At 39.7% G+C, this 22792-nt stretch overlaps 1 protein-coding gene and 1 pseudogene across 3 annotated transcripts in view; one reads left to right on the top strand and one right to left on the bottom strand.

The window, feature by feature from the left end:
- The window catches only part of PAK1 (p21 (RAC1) activated kinase 1), a 181404-nt gene that overhangs the window by 112811 nt on the left and 45801 nt on the right, over positions 1 to 22792 (bottom strand). The gene's annotated exons all lie outside the window — the stretch shown is intronic.
- On the top strand, positions 1317 to 20933 carry LOC123600400 (annotated as a pseudogene).

Here is a 22792-nt window from a genome sequence, read left to right as displayed (position 1 = left end):
TAAATAGCAGGCAGTCTCTTCTCTAAAGTAGGGTTTCTCAAACTGTTTTGACTACAACCTACAGTAAGAATGCAATTTATATGGAGACACAGTACATACACACACACACAATCTATAAGTATAAAACTGAAAGACAAGTTTCACAAAACAGCCTTTGCTCTTTCTATATACCGTGTGTTCTGATTTGTTTTCTGGCCTATTCTATTTGGCTTTTTAAAAATGTGGTCCAATGTACTACATTAAATCTACAATCTATGAGTTATGACTTACATGGTTTGAAAAAAAACACTGCCCTTGAGAGCTCCCAGGTTAAAGGGGGAGATAAGATATGAGTAATAGTAAAATTACAATAACAGTAGTTAACATTTCAGGAACTCTTATTGTGTGTCCAGCACTCTGATAAGCACTTCACATGAATTATTTGGATCCAAAATCCAACCCAGCCTGCCTGTTTGAATCCAATGTCCATATTCTTTTCACCATACCACACTGCCTGTACAGCATGAGAACCATAATGAGGAACATTTCCATGAGGAAATGGGGATGGGGGGAGGGAATACTCAGAAAACTTCACAAAAGTGAAGATTTCTGAGTTGTGTCTTGAAGTATAAATTTTCAAGAATTTGGCACATGAACTCCTGTAGGTGCTCTACAAATATTTGTGGATAGAACCCTTAACCTTCTCTTGTGATACTGAAAAATAGCATGTTATTTTTACATGGAAATCTATGAAATTTTTAACTGATGCTCTCTCTCCTAATAGAAATCTCAAGGAACACCTGCCACATGGCACTTGAAAAAAAAGTTCTGGAGTTTGATAACAGTTTTTCTAGAAGAGCTGTCTATAAAATGACATCCAGTACTTGCTACCAGGAGACCAGGATCCTAATCTCAGAATTTATGTGTGTCTTTGGGCAGATAACTTTACCTCTCTGGGACTCAGTTACTAATCTGTAAAATGACAAAAACAGGCCATATGATCAGCAAGTTTCTTTCTAGTACTAATAAATTCTAATAATAAATTCTAGTGACTCTAGTACTAATAAATTTAGCAAGTCCATGAAAAAGATTAAATAATTATATTAAAGTCCATTTGCTCACAAAGACATCAGGATGAATTTGAGGCTCTGGAACTAAGCTCCTAGGTCTCTGTCTTGCCTAATCCTCTTAGCTGGATGTGGAATTGACGATGTACACCCACAGATCTGACATCACCATTTCATCCACCAGAGCCTAAATTTCTTGTGAGAGGCCAGTGATTAGAAGCCACACAGGAGTAGATTTTAGTTTTAAGAGCAAAATGTCAAACCACGAAAATGACGGTCTCTATCAATACAGAGCGCTCCATCATGGAAATATGCAAACAGATACTGGCAAAATACGTGGTAGGACTTTGCAGAAGAAATTCAAACATGAGGTAAAAGCTGTATTAGACGTCCTTACAAGGAAATTTCAGTCCTAAAATTCTACAATTTTCTCTTCACAAAGAAACAGAAGGAATAGCCCTTAGCACACTTTGAAGGGGAAAAAATACTCAAAAAGTTTTCTGAACTTTTCCAGCCTCCTTCCCTCCTTCTTTCCATATTACAGTTCCGGCACACTGGGTCATTCACAGCCAGAGACATCATGGCTACACTTGTCTACTCTTTTCAGGATTTGTTTTTATTTTATGAAGAGGGAAGGACAGGTTTAGTTGCCAAGGAAAGAACCATGAAGTACCTCTTCAAGGGCCCAGGTCCACACCAGGGAATACCTCTCAGGAGAATGGAAAGTTAAGAGATTGGCTCTACCCAGCAGTATCCAACTCAAGGTGGCCTCTGGTTTCTCAGGACACATAGATTAATGGCCCTCAAAGCATCAAGTTAGGAACCTATACGGATGTCTACCCCAGCCCCAGCCACCCAGACTAGTCTAAGACACTCCTGTAATTGGAGAATGATGTACTGTAAACTGAGTCCCTGCTGCCTCTATTGGTGATCTTGGGCCATTCACTGCTTGACTTGGAGCCTGAATAATTCCAATTATAAAATGCACCAGTTGTAAAATGAATATAGAAGATGAATTGTAAGACTTTTTCCAGCACCGACATTGTTACTCTAATATAAAATAGTAATCTTATAATTAGCATCTATCCTAAATTCTCAAAAACATAAATATAAAAATAATTGTAAATACTTATCACCTAGTGAGCACATATTATGGGCAGATGCAGTACCTTACATACTTACTTCCTTTAATCTTCACAGCAATCCTATTTTACATATGAGGAAACAAACTGAGAAAGATTAAGAAACTTGCCCAAGGTCACACAGGTAAGTGGGAGAGCCAGAGCTTTGTCCAGACCTACTGATTCTAAATCCAATCCTCCTTCCACTAACCTATTCATTTCCAGGCTTCTATCCCAAAAAAAAGAATACTACCTGGAAAATAAAAGAACAGAGAGTACGGAAAAAATGGCTAAAGACTAACTTCAATCTGCTAGTAAAGATCTGCTTTCTATAGCCAACAAGGAAATAATAAAAACTATTGGAGCCACCAAAAGACAAGGGCCCTCCCAAGCTGCTGTAAGCAAGATTCATCTGAAATTCCTCCCACCTCTATCTTCTCTATTAGTCTCCAAAAGGTAGATGGGCTTGGGGACCAAGAATAGGCTAGAGAAAGCATTTTTACATCTATATAATCCTAAAGAGGCAGAGGCCAACTTTTAAGACCAGTTCTTCTCACCTGCTGCTGATTCACCCGGCCCCCTCCTCTCCCAGGAAGCCTGTTCAGTGACTTCTGCCTCTCCAAGAAAGGCCTTCATTCATTCCTCCAGATCTGGATCCTAATTCCAGAAGAAGCTATGCCACATTAAAAATGGAGAACTAGCCATCCCCTCTCCCACCACTGGCTTAAAGAAAACTGCCCACCTCTCCCACTACTGGCTTAAAGGGAAAAAATCTAAGGGGGAAAGGGTGACAAAAACATCTAGATTTCTTAGAAGACATCTAGGTCCACTGCTCTGCTGTTCTATCTATAGAGATGTAGAAAGGATAGTAGGCCAGGACCCCCAGGCTACTGCTTGCCCAATGGCATCAGAAAAACCAACTCCGTCTTTACACGGAGAAGGCTTCTGCAATCACTCAATCCAATGGTTTCCAAGTTTTTTTTTTAAAGCCTCTCAAACTCTTTTTTCCAGTCAAATCTTACAGAAACAACAATATGTAAACAGGTAAATGCATAGCTGCTCTGGCTGAAAAGGAGGTGGGGAAGTTCCCCTTCCTCAGCGTCTTCCCACTTCCCAGTCTCACCACAGTAGCCTGTGAAGTTGCACTTCCAAACCCTGAGACTCTAGTTTACACCTCCTTGTGTTACTTAAGGAAACTGGGGTCAAGGGGGAGAACGTGACTTTGTCAAAATCACAGTTAGTGCCTAAGCTGGAACTCAAATTCAGATGTACTGACTTAAATGGCAGTCAATTTCCCATCTCATCACACTATTCCTTGTAGATGATCACATGAAAAGTGAATGTGAAAGGGGTTTTTAAAGCACTAAGTGCTGGAGGCTTGTAAAGTTCCCTCAGCTAATTTTCTCAACAGGTAAAGATTTCCAAGGTTAATTTCACCAGGTAGCACTCAATGGCAAAGAAACCCTCTCATGCTCCCAACCGCTCAATAAAGTGTCTATTTGTAACAACAGGCATGATTACGTTACCAACTTAGAAAGAGCAATAGTAAATACATGAGACTCAAGAGGCTTCTGCAGGATTCCCTGTTCCCTGTGTCCTAAGAAACCATCCCTTAAAGACATGGGAATTTTCCTGATATCCACCATACCTGGAACATGGAGTAGAATCTAAACTTGCATATTAAAGTTAACTCCTGGGGCGCCTGGGTGGCGCAGTCGGTTAAGCGTCCGACTTCAGCCAGGTCACGATCTCGCGGTCCGTGAGTTCGAGCCCCGCGTCGGGCTCTGGGCTGATGGCTCAGAGCCTGGAGCCTGTTTCCGATTCTGTGTCTCCCTCTCTCTCTGCCCCTCCCCCGTTCATGCTCTGTCTCTCTCTGTCCCAAAAATAAATAAACATTGAAAAAAAATTTTAAAAAAAATAATAAAATAAAAAATAAAGTTAACTCCTTAACTATGTATTATACAGCCTGGGCCTCAGTTTCTCTACAACTATGGTAGCCAGCCTCCAAGACAGTACCCAATGATCCCTGCCTCCTGGTATTCACACCTTTGTGTATCCTTTTCCACCTAGTATAAGGGTTGGTCTGTGTGATCAAAAGAATACAGTTGAAGTGATGATGTATCATTTCTGAAATTAGATTACAAAAGGCACTGCAGCTTCTGTTTTGGTTGCTCTTTTCTCTCTCAGATCATTCATTGTGGGGAAGCTAGCTGCCATGTTGTGAGCAAGGAACTGATGCTACCAGCCTGTCAACAGCCAGCTAAAAACTGAAGCTAGCCAATAACCAGATGAGTGAGTGTGGAAGGGAATCCACCAGGCCCAGGTGAACCTCTAGAAAACTGCAGCTCTAGGCAACAGCTTGACTGTAACCTCAGTTGAGACATAACAGCCAGAACCACCCAGCTTGGCCACTCTAAAATTCCTCACCCTCAGAAACTGTAAGATAATGTTTATTTTTTTCTTAAGCTGATAAATTTTACAGGCAATTTATTGAAGCAACAGTACATAACTAATACAACTACAAAACTAAGGCTTCTGGGTTTACATCCGAAAGCCCATTATGAAACCAAAAGTCCATCTGAAACAAAACCCAAGGCATCTAGGGTTGGAATTTCCCCTTAAACAATAATTGTCTCTATTGCTTACTCATAAGGTGACCGGTTGAAAGTCACTTCATCTCTCTTAGTTGTGGTTTCCTCGTTAAATATATTGGGATATTTTCTTTGCACATGATGGTGAGGATTAAATGAGAATAGCTTGTAAAATTATCTTTAAAACAGTATAAAACTATACAGATTAAAATTGTTGTAATAAAGACTTTGGAAGGTATCCCATCAAGCCCACTCCCAAAAGCCACCAAAAGAAGATGACCCTGTTCAGTGAAGTCAAATGGAAGAGCTTCTTTTTTAACATTTATTCAACTGTATTAAAAGTATTACCCTCAGGGCACCTGAATAGCTCAGTCGGTTAAGCATCCGACTCTTGATGTCAACTCAGATCCTGATCTCATGGTCTTGAGATTGAGCCCCCTCGTCAGGCTCCACGCTGGCCATGGAGCCTCTTAAGACTCTCTCTCTCCCTTTCCCCCAGGGGTGTGCATGTGTGCTTTCTCATAAATAAATGAATGAATGAATGAATGAATGAATGAATGAATTCTCTGCTATCACTACTTCTCATAATAACAAAAGCAACAATTATCAGTGTTTGGTATTATATACCAAGCACAGTGCTAAGTGCTTTCACATTATTTTCTCATTTAATACTCCGTTTAACATACAAAGAAACTGAAACTTAGAGAGGTTAAAGTGATTTGGTTAGTAATGGAGTCAGAATTGAACTTCACATCCATGCAACTCCAAAGACCATGTCCTTTCCACTAAACCAACATGCTGCTTACCATACCTAGTAGCCTGAAAGTATCTAATACAGAAGGCATTCAGATACAACTTAAAAGAACTGAAAACATGAAAGAGAAAGGAAGAAAAACCACCTTTCAAATTAATGGGGAAATAAAAAGATTCAAGAGATGTAGATTTTGGTCTTGTCTAGGGCACCAAGCAGTTATAACATCTTGGGCGAGTTATCTACCAGTGAAAAAATTTTTAAACCCTCATATTACATAGTACTTTTAATCTACAAAGCATTCTGAAGTATCTGCAAATATTTGATTGTCATAGCAAACCTCAAAGGTAGTTTTAACTGTCTCCATTCTACAAATGAGAAAACTGAGACCCAAAAAGAATTCCAGTAACTTGCCCATAGTTATTAAACAGCTGGTACATGTCAGAGATAATATACCTAGATTTATTCTCAGAGGTACCTAAGATTCAATAGCTTTAGGGAATGTTCAAAGGTCACAGCAAGGACCAGAATCTGGTTTCTTTCTTACTCCCCTAAGCCAGTGCTACAACCAAGTATACAAACCAGGACAGCTTTTTTAAAACACTGATGCCTGGGCCCCATACCTACCTTTACCGCCCCCCCCCCCACTCCAAATTTAATTTATTTGGTCCTGAGTGGGATCTAAGTGTCAATACATTTTTAAGCTTTCTTGGAGTGGCCAAACTTGAGAACTACTATCCTAACCCCAGGAGTCACAGATTAAGAAATGTCATGATCCACTCTCATTTTCTAATGTCAAATTCCTTGAAGTCATCCATTTTTTGTATAAATTCATCACATTTACAAAGAAAATGTCTTCTATTACTAAAAATGACTATGTAAGTTAAATAATTTAATTTTTGTTACCTAAGAATAAATTTTTATTCAATATGCAATCAATATCTTAATGGTCAAGATTGGATATGTGGCATGAGCAATAAAAGTGCTTATAGAAAAAGAAAGAAGTTGCCCACAAAAGTACACTATGAACAAAAACAACTAAGAAGAAAATTGAAGTAATCTTTTTTTCTCTAAATATCCCTGCTTGGGAATCTCAGAACTCCTTGGTTCTACCAAGATGAATTTACCTGGAGTGTCCTCTTACGAGGATTTAGATACTGTACAGACTTGTCTCACAGTATCTCCACTTCTCTCTGCTAATTCCACTCTTAGCTGACTGAGTTCTTTCCCCTAATCCTCAAGCCTATGGTTATGGGTTTGAACTGTGTCTCGCAAAATAAGATATGTCAAAGTCCTAAGCCCTAGTACCTCAGAATGTGATTTTATTTTAAAATAGAGTCTTTACAGAGGTAATCAAGTTAAAATGAGGTTATTAAGGGGGGCCCTAATGCAATATGACTTGAGTCCTTACAAGGAGAAATTTGGACACAAATTTCCAAATTCCAGCTAGGCTATTTTGGTCTATGCTTACTAAGAAGTTCACACACACACATACACAAGGAGAGAGAGAGTCTATGAAAAGACAGGGAGATGTCCATCTACAAGCCAAGGAACACCTGAGGCTACCAGAAGCTAGGAGAAGGGCCTGGAACAGATCCTTCCTTCACCTTCAAAGGCAGTATGGCCCTGGCTGACACCTTAATTTTGGACTTGTGGCCTCCAGAACTGTGTGACTATAATTTTCTTTTGTTCTAAGCCAACCAGTTTGTGGCATTTTGTTACAGGAGGTCAAGGAAACTAATGATTCACCTTTCTCTAAACACTTCAAGTTTGTACCCAGCTTATTTGGTGGAACTGTTTAATTTTTTAGCATAGAAATCCTACAGTCCTAATAAAATCAAAGCCTCTCAAGGGCAGAAACACCATTTTATACATTTTTTTTTTTTTTTATCTACAACTCTTAAGGAGAGACTGGTCTCAGAAAAAGTATTGAGGACACATTTGCTCACTTGATCACTTTCTGGAAAATGTTCTGCAGCCACTACCATTGTTTTAGAATTGAACAACCAGCTTCCTTACACCCTCACAAAATTTACCCAACCAAAGCCCCAAATCCTATAACAGGTCCTTTCTAGCACCTTCTTAACAGAGATACCCCATGGTTCACCATAGGATATGTTCCCCCTTACCACAAGGAGTGATTAATTTGTTCAACTACAAGTGTGTTTCTCATGATATTTGGCTTAATTGTGCTAAGTGAAAGTGGCAACTTTTAGGGTAATGTGGCGAAGAGAAAACAGTCATGGTCATCAAATATCTAAGTAATGCTTGTTTTCTTATTTCAAATTCTCTTGTGTCTAAAATCAAACAAAAGTACACATGTACCCACCTTCTTTAACATTTAATCCTAGAGGAAAACAACAGAAACTAATATGAATTTGCCATCATTATGAGAAAAAACACACTGAGTCATAGATAATGAAAGGAAACCTCTGTGTGTGTGCATGTGTGTGTAAATAAAAACACTTTAAATTTGAAAAGTAAAAAAAAAAAAAAAAAAAGAATTGAACAACCAGAAAATCACTTTTCCTACTTCCATAATTCTCTTACACTGGAATTAGCTATTTTTATTTTATTTTATTTTATTTTATTTTATTTTATTTATTTATTTTGCTAATTAACATTTTTAGTTGCATTTATTAACATTTTTTAATATAATTTATTGTCAAGTGGTATACTAACATACAGTATATACAGTGTGCTCTTGGTTTTGGGGGTAGATTCCCATGACTCATTGCTTACATACAACACCCAGTGCTCACCCCAACAAGTATCCTCCTCGATTCCCATCACCCATTTTCCCTCTCCCCAGCCTTCCCCCACCCAACCATCGGTTTGTTCTCTGTATTTAAGAGTCTTTTATGGTTTGCCTCCCTCCCTCACTGTTTGTAATTATTTTTCTCCTCTTTCCTTCCCCCATGGTCTTCTGTCAAGTTTCTCAAGTTCCACATATGAGTGAAAACATGATATCTGTCTTTCTCTGACTTATTTCACTTAGCATAATACCCTCCAGTTCCATCCATGTTGCTGCAAATGGCAGGATTTCACTCTTTCTGGCTGCCAAGTAATATTCCATTGTATATATATACCACATCTTCTTTATCCATTCATCAGCTGATGGACATTTAGGCTCTTTCCATAATTTGGCTATTGTTGAAAGTGCTGCTATAAACATTGGGGTACATGTGCCCCTATGAATCAGCACTCCTGTATCCTTTGGATAAATTCCTAGTAATGCTATTGCTGCGTCACAGGGTAGTTCTATTTTTAATTTTTTGAGGAACCTCTACACTGTTTTCCAGAGTGGCTGCACCAGTTTGCATTCCCACCAGCAGTGCAAGAGGGTTCCCATTTCTCCACATTCTCGCCAGCATCTGTTGTTTCATGAGTTGTTAATTTTAGCCACTCTGACTGATGTGAGGTGGTATCTCAGTGTGGTTTTGATTTGTATTTCCCTGATGATGAGTGATGTTGAGCATTTTTTTCATGTGTCTGTTGGCCATCTGGATGTCTTCTTTGGAAAAGTGTCTATTCATGTCTTCTCCAACACTCTTCTTCATGAGTTTTTTGTATATAAAATACCACTTGCTCTCTGATACCCATAAGTGAAAAATTCACAAAATCATAGAATCTTATACTGTTTGAGACTCAGAGAGGGCTAACAGACCATCTAGTGCAACTCTAAAGTGATACCTTCCTCAGGGCACACAATACCATTTCTCTCTTTTATTTTCAAAAAAATTTTTAAAGATTTTATTTTTAAGTAACCTCTCCACCCAACATGGGGCTAGAACCCACAACCCCAAGATCAAGAGCTGCATGCTCCACTGACTGAGCCAGCCACATACCCCTCTCTCTTTTATGATAAATGCCACATCCTCCCTTGTCCATTGGATTAATTACTGGCTTTACAGGGCTCCTTCTCACCTTACCACCTCCCACTAGGCTATAAGCACATCAAGGGTTGAGATTTTCTCATTCATCCCCAGTGCTTATCATGATTAATGGTACACGGTCAACAAACAATTCCTAAAGTATTGTTTTCTCTTTCTTTGCCACAAGTCTATGAGCTTCTCCAAGAGAGGAACTGGATCTTACTCACTTTTATATACCTAGGGTCTAGCACAGCATGTAGCATAAAATAAATACAATAATATTTGTTGTTCATGTAATAAAAATGTTTTACTCACTATTTCTGTGCTAGACTATTCTAGCCTATGAACTTACTGAGAAGTTTAGATACCCAATAACCAAAAAACAAAAAGTAGCAAGTCAAAATAGAGCCAACTTCTACTCCAAAAGGAAAAATATATTGCTGAGATACTTAAAGAGAACTAAATGTTTGGGTATCTTAAATAGGTTAGGTCCTAAAGACCCCACAGCTGCCTGGGATGACACAAAGTAGAGATTCCAAACAATTATCTCGAAAAATTCACTCGGGCAGCTCTCGAAAGGAAAGACATAATTTTCTGCTTACCTAACATACATCCATTAACAGTACCTGAATCTTAGGGTGCCTGGGTGGCCCAGTTGGTTGAGCACCTGAGCTCTTGATTTTGGCTCAGGTCATGATCCCAGGGCCCTGGGATTGAGTCCCGTGTGGGACTCCATGCTGAGCGTGAAGCCTTCTTAAGATTCTCTCTCTCTTCCCTCTGCCCCTCTCCCCTGCTCGCTTGCTCTCTCTCTCTCTCTCAAAAATAAGTAAGTTAATTAATTAATTAATTTTTTAAAAACACAACAACAACAGTACCTAAACCTCAACCAGACTAAGAACAACAGCCTGGCCAAGTGTCTTGTTTCAGATCTCCACTGGTATAAAGAGAAGTCCAAGCCAGCATCAGAAAAACACTAAATCAGACTTCGAAAGAACTTCTCAGTTCCCAATAGGCTCCAACGACTTCCCAAAGAAGGAGTCCTCTAGGTTCTGCTGAAGCCCAGAGAAATGGTAGACCTCAACACATTTTCAAACTGGTAAAGCTCAGTGGAAGCTCAATGGAAGCTCATTCTTCCACACATAAATGTCACCTCCTCTCTGGAGTCTTCAGTGCCTCTTCTCCTCCCTTTCCACTCCTTGCTTAGATAATACTTTGTACATCCCTCTATTATACATTCATCATTGAATGTTATAATAATTTTAGTGTCTTTCTCTCCTGCTAGAGCAGACACACAATAGTCACAACTACAAAAAAACAAAATTGCTGCTCCTTTCCATGCTAAGACCTCAGGTACCCTGGCTTGTCTTAATTCCGGGAGAAAAAGCAAAAAAAGGTGAAATGTTTTAAAATACCTGCCTGTTTACCATGTGTTGCCTAAGAGCCATGGGTTTGTATACTGCAATTCCTCTTTTTTTTAATATTTTAAATTTTTTAAATATTTATTTTTGAGAGAGAGAGAGAGCGTGAGCGTGAGTGGGGGAGGGGCAGAGAGAGCGGGAGACACAGAATCCAAAGCAGGCTCCAGGTTCTGAGCTGTCAGCACAGAGCCTGACATGGGGCTCAAACTCACAAACCATAAGATCATGACCTGAGCCACAGTCGGAGGCTTAACTGACTGAGCCACCCAGGCACCCCTTTAAATATTTTAAATAGCAGCATTTATTCATCACCTTATATATTCTGGATATCGTGCTAGATACATCAATATGAATTAGCACAATACTCCTAATAACACAGTGCATTAGACAGACACTCCCAAAGTGGTTCCCAAAGGATTTTCATAGATATCTTGCATCTCCACCACATACACACACACCAAATTAATTAGTTTTCAAACAAATTTAATGAAATACTAAACTAAAAAGTCAAAGGGGTTTTTTATACTGCAGATGTTCTTGTGGTCTTTAACACTATAGGGTAGAAATTCCAAGATGGAGAACATTTCATTGTCATTGCTACTATGTTGGGTTTTTCTCCTTTTTGTTTAGTATATATATATATATATATACACACACACACACACACACACACACACACACACACACACACACACATATATATATTTACACACATTAAATTTAAATCCAAGTTAGTTAACATATAGTGTAATAATGATTTTAGGAACTAAATTTAGGAATTTAGTGATTCATCACTTACATATAACACTTCGTGCTCATCCCAACAGGTGCCCTCCTTAATGCCCAATACCCATTTAGCCTATCCTCCACCCCAACACCCCTCCAGTGACCCTCAGTTTGTATTTAAGAGTCTCTTACGGTTTGTCTCCCTCTCTGTTTTTATCTTATTTTTGCTTCCCTTCCTTTCTTTTAATTTATTTTTGAGAGAGTGTGAGTGGGGGAGGGCAGAGAGAGAGCAACAGAGGATCTGAGGCAGGCTCTGCACTGACAGCGGCAAGCCTCGTGTGGGGCTTGAACCCACAAACCACGAGATCATGACCTGAGCCAAAGTCAGACACTCAGGCGATCCACCCAGGTGCCCCACTTCCTTTCCTTTTTTAAAGTATTGTGCTCTAGTCAGAATGGTAGGCAGATACACACACAGAGACTTCAGAGCACTCAATTCTATTTGTCTAAATCCCAGGCCTTCATCATCCTGAACAAGGGGCTAGACATTAGCATTAAAGGGTCAGTGCTCTTCAGGAATCAGGAAAATCTCAGACTCCTTAGAATAGTAAGGAACTTAGAGGTCATCAAGGAAAAGTTCCTAATTTATAAAGGGAAACCGAGGCCCAAAAAGGAGAAAGGATTTGGTCAAGATTCCATAGTTTGCTAAAAGCAAACTCATGTTTTGATGATTATTTCAGTGCAATTTCTGATGTATCTTTTCTCTTTTAAAAAAAAAAATCCAGGGGTGCCTGGGTGGCTCAGTCGGTTAAGCGTCCGACTTCAGCCAGGTCACGATCTCGCGGTCCGTGAGTTCGAGCCCCGCGTCAGGTTCTGGGCTGATGGCTCAGAGCCTGGAGCCTGCTTCCGATTCTGTGTCTCCCTCTCTCTCTGCCCCTCCCCCGTTCATGCTCTGTCTCTGTCTCAAAAATAAATAAATGTTAAAAAAAAAAAAAAAAAAAATCCAATCTCAAAAGTGAGGATTAGCGGGGGCACCTGGGTGGCTTAGTCAGTTAAGTATCCAACCCTTGACTTCAGCTCAGGTCATGATCTCATGGTTCATGAGACTGAGCCCTGCGTCAGGCTCTGCACTGACAATGTGGAGCCTGCTTGGGATTCTCTCTCTCTCTCTGCCCCATCCCTGCTGGAGCTTTCTATCTCTCTCTGAAAATAAATAAACTTTTTAAAAAATGAGGATTAGGGAGGTAATTTGTCCAAAGTCATATACCTAGTACATGATCAAGTCAAAATCTAAACCTAGGACATCTCCTAAGAAGGTCTAGCCTCTAACTCTCACTTACTTTCATGTCGAAGTTTTGTGACTCCAGATATAAATGCAACTTCATTTTCTTGACCTTTAAATTCTTTGAAGTTTGCTTGTAGTCCAATTTGGCAGAATAAAAACACATTTACCTATGTTCCTACCCAAAATCACACTAAAATAATATAAAGATATTTTAAAACGTATAAACAAACCTCAACAAGGAAGAGAATGGGTAAGAGACATCAGAAGATGTCAGATTTCAACAAATTTTTAGACTGTACAGAGTGAATGGAGGATTTGTGACCTTTTTTTAAAAAGAAAGGTAAAAGAAGCTACAGTGTAGCATGGTCCCTGGGCAACAGAGGTGTGTGGTCCTTAGACAGAAGGATCACATCCCCTGGAAAAACCACTAAACACCTAAAAGAATAGGCTTAGGAAGTATTAATCATTTGACTCAAATCACATAAGGCTACCAAAAGCTTGAACCCTCGTCTTATTTTTGTTACCTTTCTGTAACACATTTGCTATTAATCAACTTAGGAAAATATAGAATGACTCAATAGCCCACATCACAAAACAAGGAGACAGGAGTGTTTCCCAAGGTCTACAATTTGGCCTCCTTTACTAACTCCATAAAAGTCCTTCGTGTCCTGGTAAGAGCTTAGGCTATTCAAACATTTGGAGTAAGAACCCCATATTCCAATTCATATTTCAATTGTCTGACTCTACAACTCTGAAAAAGTAGGTTATCAGCACCTGACAAAATTATGACAAAGCTTGGAAGTGAAAGATTTCAGAAGCACTACCACTGTTTCAGGTCAAAGATGAGCTCATCCACATTACCCACGATAGTGACAGAGAAGAAGCTTTTCATCCCTTTTTAGAACAGAACATGCCCTAAGGTAGGTGTTGTTACATCTGCTAACCAGCTAAAACAGATTCATTTGTAAGTGCCAAATTTTAGGACTGCCTACAGTACCGATTAAAGCATTAACAACTCCAGGATCATTTCTTAATACACAGCAATTATGTGAGTGCTACCGCTGTTTGCACCCTACTCCCATTGGAACTCTTATCTATCACCGCATTAAGCACATCTACTTACTCAATTTGTGTTTTTCTAATGTACACAGAAAGAATACTGAATTAGAAGTCAGAAGAATAGTTCTAAATACAGCTCAAGCTTTGAAGTCAGCAAGCAGGTTTGAATCCCAGTCTTCTGTGAGATAATAAATAAATCACTCATCTCTGGGTCTCAATTACTTCGTCTGTACAGTGGGTGTAATACCTACATGAGAGACCCATTGTAAGGATTAACTGACAGTATATGGCAACTTGCACAGCAGTAAGGCACTCAGTAATGTTAGTTGCTTCTTTTGTTGACCACCTGGCATATGACAGGTACTTCCAACACTGGAATAACTGAGGAAGTGTTTAGGGAGAGGACAGATACATGAACAAGTATAATTACAATACAATAAAGTACAATACAATAAATGCTGTCATAGCTATTGGAAGAAAGTATCACATAAACACTGAAAAAAAGGATATTCTGTCTGGAACAGGTGGACAGTGTCAGAGAAGGTATCAGAGACAGAGATATTTTAACTGGGCTTTGAAGGTTGTTGAGCAGAAGTACAACAAAGCAATGAAAAACAGGTTACACAAAAGAAACTATGAGAAACAAGTTAGGGAGACATGAAAGAGGTATATATGGCTTATTTAAGCAACAGCGAGAGAAAACCTGAGAGAAGTGAATGAGTTACACAAGACCAGAAAATTAGCATAAAGAGCCTACCCATACGCATTTTTTGTGGAGAGGAAAGTGATATGAGAGAGAAGGAGAAGTATCATGTGAGAAACTCATGAAGAAAATATTTAGTAGAAAAGAAAAGAAATAAAATCACCACTGTGATTATAAAGGACTGTGATATGGAGAAGAACTTGAATTTACTTTGTATGACCCAAGGGTCAGACTTAGGAAGGTAGAGGGAAATGAAGAGTGACATAAAAATGGTCCAGCAATGGGGTGCCTGGCTGGCTCAGTCAAAGGAGCATGCAACTCTCGATCTCGGAGTCATGAGTTTGAGCCCCACATTGGGTGTAGAGATTACTTAAATAAATCATTTTTTTAACGACCCAGGGATATTAATCACATACAGAGTGGGGTATTTGGAATTTAAAAGGAAATGTCCCCTCTTTAAGTGGTGAAATTAGCCCAGAGAGCTCAAGGAAGAAACTCTTTATCTACTGGCTAAGGAGCCCAGGCTTTCTCTTCCTCTTTAGGGACAGGACTTGACTTGATGGGCTTCTGACGGAACCACGTTTGAGGAAGGTGCTTCTGCCACTTCCTGAAATACTTACACAATTCAATTCAACCTCCAAAGGGAACATTAGCCCACACAAAAACAGCCTAAAAAAGAAAACTAAACTAAAGAAGGCAACTGACTTTAGAGGAAACTAGGCTTAAAGACAGAAGGGCTATAGGGCTGCAGAACATCACAGACATCAAGTATGTGCTGCTCTGTAATGGAGGAAGTAAGCAACAGAACAACTGCAATACCCTCACCTAAATGTCGGAGTTGTCAGGGGCCACAGGGGCATCCAGGCCAACACACTGTACAGAGAAACTGAAGCCCAGAGAAGGGAAAGAAGGAAGAGCCAGGCCTAAAAACAACTTACACACTTTACACTGCAGGTAGGCTCATTTACTGGTATTATCTCAATTTTCCTCAAGTAGGAGGAAGTAGGTATTATTCTCCCAATAAGACTCTAAATTCTTTAAAGCATTCTAATGTTTGTGTTAGTTACGCTTGTGGATTTCTGGAGTAAATGATACTTTCTTTCCTTTTTGACCCCATGGGTTATTAAAAAAAATTCACTTTGAGGACTGAGGTTCCCCCACACAAATAACATAGACTACAAAAACAGTTTCTCAACACCTCACCCCAATTGCCCTACTCTCTAAGTCTAGATCTTCCAATGTATCCTATGTTCAATAAAAATTAGTCTATGTCAAGAATTACACATGGCCAACAGACACAAGAAAAGATGCTCAACGTCACTCATTATCAGGGAAACGCAAATCAAAACTACAGTGAGGTATCACCTCATACCTGTCAGAATGGCTAAAATCAACAACACAAGAAACAACAGGTGTTGGCAAGGATGCAGAGAAAAGGGAACTCTCTTGCACCATTGGTGGGAATGTAAACTGGTGTAGCCACTCTGGAAAGCAGTATGGAGGCTGCTCAAAAATTTAAAAATAGAGGCTCCTAGGTGGCTTAGTCGGTTAAGCGTCCAACTTCAGCTCAGATCATGATCTCACTGCTCTTAAGTTTGAGCCCCACATCAGGCTCTGTGCTGACAGCTCAGAGTCTGGAGCCTGCATCAGATTCTGTGTCTCCCTCTCTGCCTCTCCCCCACTCACACACTGTGTGTCTCTCTCTCCCTTTCAAATATAAACATTAAAAAAAGTTTTTTTGGGGCGTCTGGGTGGCGCAGTCGGTTAAGCATCTGACTTCAGCTCAGGTCACGATCTCGCGGTCCGTGAGTTCGAGCCCCGCGTCAGGCTCTGGGCTGATAGCTCAGAGCCTGGAGCCTGTTTCCGATTCTGTGTCTCCCCCTCTCTCTGCCCCTCCCCCCTTCATGCTCTGTCTCTCTCTGTCCCAAAAATAAATAAACTTTAAAAAATAAAAATAAAAAATAAAATAAAATAAGTTTTTTTTTTTTAAGTTAAAAACAGAATTATCCTACAATCTAGCAATTGCACTACTGGTATTTACTCAAAGAATCCAAAATACTAATTCAAAGGGACAGATGCACCCCAATGTTTATAGCAGCATTATCTACAATAGCCCAACTATGGAAACAGCCCAAGTATCCATCGATTGATGAATGGATAAAGAAGTTGTGAGATACATACACACACACACACACACACACACAGTGGATATTACTCAGCCATTAAAAAAATGAAATCTTGTCATTTGCAATGACATGGATGGAGCTAGAGAATATTCTGCTAAGCAAAATAATTCAGTCAGAGAAAGACAAATACCATATGATTTCACTCATATCTGGAATTCAAGAAACAAATAAGCAAAGGGGGAAAAAAGAGTGAGAGGCAAACCAAGAAACAGACTCTTAACTAAGGAGAACAAACTGATGGTTACCAGAAAGGCGGGGGGGGATGGGCTAAATAAGCGATAGGGTTTAAGGAGTATACTTGTGATGAACACTAGGTGATGTATGGAAGTGTTGAATCACTATTGTACACCTGTTACTAATATTACACTGTATGTTGGGCTGCCTGGGTGGCTCAGTCAGTTAAGCATCCAACTTCATATCAGGTCATGATCTCACGGTTTGGTTTCTTGAGTTCGAGCCCCACATTGGGCTCTCTGCTGTCAGCACAAAGCCTGCTTCAGATCCTCTGTCTCCCTTTCTCTCTGCCTCTCTGTGGCTTCCACACTCTCTCTCTTAAAAATAAATAAATATTTTTTTTAAACTTTTTAAATATTACACTGTATGTTAACTAACTGGACTTTATTAATTTTTTTAATCTTTATTTATTTTTGGGAGAATGAGAGAGAGTCAGAGTGAAGGCAGGGGAGGAACAGAGAGAGAGGGAGACACTGAATCCGAGGCAGGCTTCAGGCTCTGAGCTGTCAGCACAGAGCCCGACGCAGGGCTCGAACCCACGAACTGTGGGATCATGATCTGAGCCAAAGTCGGACACTTAACTGAATGAGGCACCCAGGGGCCCCAACTAACTGGACTTTAAATAGAAAATTAAAAAAATGTAAAAAAAAAAAAAAAAAAAAAAAGGTTCTATTTCAGTTCTTGTGCTGAGAATAGGAAATACAGATTTGAATCAGACAAGACCTCTACCTTCAAGGAGTTTCCATTCTAGTAAGGTAAACAGACATGGCAATCAGTGATGATTTTTGAGTCATAAAGACGTGGGTTCAAATCCTGGGTCTACCCTTTACTAGCTAAGGCAAGTCATTTCTTTTATCTAAACTCTATATTCCTTATCTGTGAATTGAGGGCAATATCATCAGCCTAACTCAAAGGGTTACTAAGCATTTGGTGAGATAATATATTCAAAGTACCCAGACTAATATCTAATCTATAGTATACATGGTTAGTATATATTTACTGAATTGATAGCTTATATGAGAGTATCCTATTTTGGGGGAAAGAAGGAGAGAACCTATCAGCATTATGCTTTCCCATAATCTTGGAACTTCTAAGGAAATGCTGTTTGATCATGCAAATCTCATGTTCTCCAGCTCATGTGCCTTAGACCAACCAAATCCATCCCAGAATTAAAAACCAGAAAGAGGAACCTGGCAGGTGCCACACAATGACTAGGAATGAAGGAAATAGTTGTCTGGCCTGAACCAAGGTGATAAAGGGAAGTTGGCAGTAGAGCAAAGCTTAAAAAAACCAAGACATGAAATACCACAAATCCATCAGGCTAAAGACTATAAAAGCCTATTTAAATACAAATATCTCAGCAAAGTGGAGCTTGGATGAGAAATTAGGAGCCACAGGGGTTCATGGATCCCTATGGGCCACAGTACTTCTCCACTTCAAGTAGTCATTCTTCCAATAAAAATATACTACATATTGGGGCACCTGGGTGACTCAGTCAGTTAAGCATCTAGCTCTTGATTTCAGCTCAGGTCATGATCTCATGGTTTATGAGATGGAGCCCTGCATCAGGGTGGGATTCTCTCTTTCCCTCTCTCTCTCTCTCTCTCAAAATAAATAAATAAATGTTTAAATAAATACATATACAAATATATGCATACATATGAGTATATATATATATATATATATATATATATACACACACACACACACACACACACACACACACACACACACATATCTACTGTAGGTCAGGTATTTGGGGCAACAGAGGACTTAGACATGGTCCCAACACTTTGAGACATTTATATTGTCAGAGACTGAGATCACAATGAGAAAAGGTTTCACCACAAAGGTTCTCACATACTGATACTCAGTGGCCTGTAGACAGTGGTGATGAAAAGTAGCACTACTTTTCCCATTTCCATTCTCCCTTCCAAGTTTCCCAGCCACCAAATTTCCTCTACCTTTTCTTCAATCAATTCACCATATGCAATGCCTGCCATTTCTACAGGCCCTTCCCTGGACAGAAGAAAGACAGAAGAAAGAGCCTGACTACGGGCCACTACAGTTTAAAGCAGAAACCTAACCACAAAGCCCATACCTTACTCTGCCTATAGCCTCTGAATCAAACTTTTCAAAATAGTTTTAAAGCTACAGAAGAATGAGTTCTGCTATATCTATTTTAAGTCTTAAAGGAACAGTTCTGAGAAGACAGAATTAAGTCTTCTGAGATCTCACTTACTGAACAGCTATTATGCAACAGGCACCAAATTAAATGCTTTACATACACTAATGTTCTCCACACAGCCCTGTGAGTTACTATTGTCCCAATTTTACAAAGGAAAAAAAAAACTGTGTTCACAGAAACTAAATGACTTGCCCAAAAATCACACAGTTAATAGGTGATGGGGCCAAAATCCATAGGCAAATTAGCCATGTCCACTTTCATCTGCCTTTTTTTCCACTGCATCTCACATTTTTATCCTAATAATAACCCCACGAGGCAGGTAAAAGAGGTATCAGCATTATCCCATCTTACAAATGAGGAAACTCATACTTGAGGAAGTGATATTACTTTCTCACGAACAAGTCAGTAAATGGCAGAGCCATGGTTTGTACCCAGATCTTCTGCCCTCAGATCTATGCTCTTTCCACTACCTGACCTCTTCTCTTACATTTGCCCTGCAGAGGGGTGTAGTGAAATGCACTTAACAGGGAGTCAGAAGTGCTGAGATATAGTCCTGACTCTGTAACTAACTTACTGTGTAATACTGAGTTGTTTTTTCCTTTCCAGTTCTGGTCCCATACACAGCAGCAGCTGAGAAGTTGATGCCCAAGAAGAGCCATCTATGAACTCCTTTTCAAGGAGGGAAAGTGGTGGCCAAGAAGGACGCCCACATGCCTAAACACCCTGAACTGGCAGACAAGAATGTGCCCAATCATAACATTATCAAGGCTATGCAGTCTCTCAAATCATAAGGCTACATAAAGGAATAGTTTGCCTGGAGACATTTCTACAAGTACCTTATCAACAAGGTTATCCAGTATCTCTGTGAATACCCCCATCTGCCCCCTGAGGTTGTGCCTGCCATTCTGCACCACATCCATCCTGAAACTGTCAGGCCATGGCCCAAAGGTGTGGGGGGAGAGCAACCTGTAAGACTCACATGAGGGGAAGCTGACAGAGACACCTACAGACAAAGCACTGTGCCCCCTGGTGCCAACAAGAAAGGTGAAGTTGGGGCTGGGTCAGCAAGTGAATTCCAGTTTACAGGTGGATTTAGTCATGGATGTGGTCAGCCAGAGATTGTTTTGTGTTGAATAAATCTGTAGCCAGAAAAAAAATTGTTTTAAATAGTGAGTTATTTTTTCTTCTCTTGGTCTCAGTTTTCTCATTCATAAAATAAAGGTGTTGACTTGGAAAACTTTTAGGTTGCCCTCCAGCTGGCAATCTGGGTTTTAATTAGTACCAACAAGTCTATGAGAAGAAGGGTCTCTGGTTTCCTTGCCACCCAACAGTAGCTTTCTAACGCAAACAAATATTAATTGTTATTTATAGTATAAAGTTAGAAGTGCTCAGCACCAGAGTAAAAATTTTTCATTCGATTTTATTCCTTCCTTCCTCATACACCCTAGATGTAAACACAGAAAAGACCACTAATAATCCAATGTTGGCACACCCAATAACTAGCACATCTAATAACATGCCAAGTATGCCTAGGAGTGAAGAGTATGTCCAGGGTGGGCCCTTCTTTCCACTGCTGGATCCACAACACTTCTACTCACTAGGTAATCTTATTTCCTAGGTTGGGACATCAGCTCTGCTTCATTTTCAGCAGACCTGCTAATGACTTTAATTAAATCCCATTAGATATAAACAAGTTAAGATAGACTTTTGACTAATAGGGGAAAAATGAAATTTAACCCCAGATATAAATTCTTCCATGGCAGGAGATAGGAAGAGGGCAAGAAGTAGAATACAAGACTAGACAAATTACTTCCCTTAATTTCTTATATAAAGTAAAGGAGAGTGGGGCACCTGGGTGGCTCAGTCAGTTAAGTGTCCGACTTTGGCTCAGGTCATGATCTCAGGGTTTGAGTTCAAGCCCCACATCAGGCTCTGTGCTGACAGCTCAGAGCCTGGAGCCTGCTTTAAATTCTGTGTCTCCCTCTATCTCTCTGTCCCTCCCCCGTTCATACTCTGTCTCTCTCTCTCTCAAAATTAATACACATAAAAAAAAAAAACTAAAGGAAAGAGTCCAAGCCAATCCTGAACACCTTTCCCACTGTAACATAATAGAATTTTATAAATATTCTATATTTAGAAAACATGAAATGTGCAAAAAACAAAAAGTAGGACGAAGAGGGCAAAGTGTTACAAATTAAAATGATCTCACAGAAGAAAATAAAAAGGAATCAGTTATTCTGCCAAGGAAAACATAAAATACGTATGGTCACATCACCATTAATACATATTAGTTATAAGAGTGAAAAGAAATCCCTGTATCCCTGTGACAGCCAGAGTAAATAATTCACATAATGCCCCAAGAAAAGAGTGCAGGGGCAGAAACCATTGCTCATGAAATTAAATCAGAGCTAATCTAAATATGGTCAAGAATCTGAGACCTGAAACAATTACTGAGAACGAGGTAATTGTCTTAGGAGGAAAGACAGTCCTAAGGGAGTACACTTTCCCTTGTCCTCAGAATAAAGTTCAAAGGACTTTGGCCAAGTATTTTTGGTAAATATTTACTAATATTTATTTTACTAATATTTATTTATTTCATTAATATTGCTAAATAATTACCTAAGCACTTCATTCATTCATTTAATTCTTCCAACACTCTAGTAGTTATATTCCTTATTTTACAGGAGTTTGAAGCTCAAAGAAGGGACCAAGATGAGAACCCAATCTGTGACTCCAAGTTCAATGTACTTTCTTTTTGAATGTTTGTTTTTTGTTTTTCTGAGAAAGAGAGAGAAAGTGTGTGTGGGCACAGGGGAGGGGCAGAGAGAGAGAGGGACAGAGGATCTCAAGCAGGCTCTGCGCTGACAGCTGACAGCAGCAAGCCCCATCCAGGGCTCGAATTCAGACTATGAGATTCTGATCTCAACCGACCTAGGCATCCCCAATGTACTTTCTATGTCATCCCATTAGAATCTACCTCCTTCACTGCACAGGTCCTTCACACATACGTTATCTAGTTTTATATTTCACAACAACCTTGTGTGGTAGAAATTCAAGATTCCTCATTAACTGACCCCCTACCCACCTCTACAGTTTTGAAACGGATGCTGTTGTCAGCCTATCCAGCATTCATTCTCTACTTTCTCCTTCCTAATAGAGCCCTGATTTTTATCCAGTATTCATCCCTCAGCAGCGTGTGTTACTAAGGCATTTCTCAAATTTTAGTCTGTTGTCAGCATCATAATCACCTGGAGGACTTGTAAAAAAAACAGATTCCTGGGCCCCACACCCAGAGTTTTTGATTCAGTGAATCTGGTACATGCCCTGAGTATCTGCATTTTTAACAAGTTCCCAAGTGACCACACTTTGAAAACCACTGTCCTAAAGTAATGCTGACCCCTAGCTCCAGGGAGAGGTCTTGATTCTACATTCAAACCATAGTATTTAAACCATTCTTGACAGCCATTAGTTCGAGAACTCAGCCTTAACCAACTAGCTTCTGGTATGCCTCTAGAAACTCTTGTGGTTCCAGGATGGGCAAGTAGCCGAAGTTGATCCAGTTGGACTAAAGAATTTTTTTCCCCATTTTGGGAGATGAAGTCAGTGTCC

This window comes from Leopardus geoffroyi, chromosome D1, assembly GCF_018350155.1.
Source record: "Leopardus geoffroyi isolate Oge1 chromosome D1, O.geoffroyi_Oge1_pat1.0, whole genome shotgun sequence".
NCBI classification, from domain to species: domain Eukaryota; kingdom Metazoa; phylum Chordata; class Mammalia; order Carnivora; family Felidae; genus Leopardus; species Leopardus geoffroyi.
This window is presented reverse-complemented; position numbering and strand designations above follow the sequence as displayed.